A 1,206-nucleotide genomic window follows, 5' to 3' on the forward strand; every position below is an offset into this window, starting at 1 on the left:
TCTTTCTGGGAATCGGCGTCTGTGCCGAAATGGTGGCAGCGTTGAGCTTATTGTAAGCATGAACAATACGAAACTTGCCGTTCGGCTTCCGAATACAAAACGTGGGTGTCGAATGGGGAGACTTGCTCTCACGTACCATCCCTGCGTCGTGCTTCGCACGGAAAAATGCGTCAATGACGTCGCACTGCTCCTTGGGCAGGGGCCATTGGCGTGTTACGCTGTATTCGGTTTCCGGAACCAGGTCGATCTCATGACGCACGCCTCAGTGGGGAGGTAGGACCGAAGGCGGGTCTTTGGAGACGACGTCTTAAAATTCATCTACCAAAGGATAGTACGGATCTAAGGGATTCCGTAGGATTGACGATCCACTTCGTCTGCCTTCAAGGCACTGCCAAACTCTTCTAGGGACATCTCGCCAAGCTTGAAAAGAGCATCTACTGCAGGCATAGCCTCGAGGCGGACGTCGCCATCTTCCTCCTCCGTCATACCGTTGACGAGAGTGTTTAACTGTGCACCATCGTCTACGGTAGACACTCCCTGGATCAGGGTCGACGCCCGGCGTCTTGCAGCTAGCATACGGCGTCGCCGTCGCCTCCGTACAGAGGTTCTATGTCTCGGTGAGACCAGAATGAATACGCATTTTGCGTCGTCCGGTGTCACCCTCACTGTCCGCTCCTTTGGAGCTCCGATGTTATCTACGACATCCGACGAAGAGCTGCTAACCCCACAGACTTCGTCCAGTGGATAACGTGCCACTTCACGCGCGTCTGAAGGGCCGTGCCCAAGATGCCTCGGACTCTGTCCGACCCCGCCATCAATGGCATGCAGCGACTGCATCGCAACCAGAGCAGTGCTCAGTGCTTTACGTGCCACTTCACGTGCATCACGGGGGCCTCGCCCTCGATGCCTCGGCCGACCATGTCACACATGACATGCAGCGACTGCTTCGGTACTCGAGCAGCGCTCAGTGCTTTACGAGCCACTTCACGTTCATCACGGAGGCCTCGCCCTCGATGCCTCGGCCCTTGGCCGACCATGTCACGCAGGACATGCAGCGACTGCTCCGAAACTTGAGCAGCGCTCAGTGGATTACGTGCCACTCCTCGACCAGCCCGCGAGGACCCCTGTCCGATACACCGTTAGTGTCGACCAACTCGGACATTCCAATGTCCAGCACGTTGACCGTCTCGGTTTAGTGCTCTCGCC

The sequence above is a fragment of the Plasmopara halstedii genome (assembly GCF_900000015.1).
Source record: "Plasmopara halstedii genome assembly, contig: Scaffold_650, whole genome shotgun sequence".
In the NCBI taxonomy this organism is placed as follows: domain Eukaryota; phylum Oomycota; class Peronosporomycetes; order Peronosporales; family Peronosporaceae; genus Plasmopara; species Plasmopara halstedii.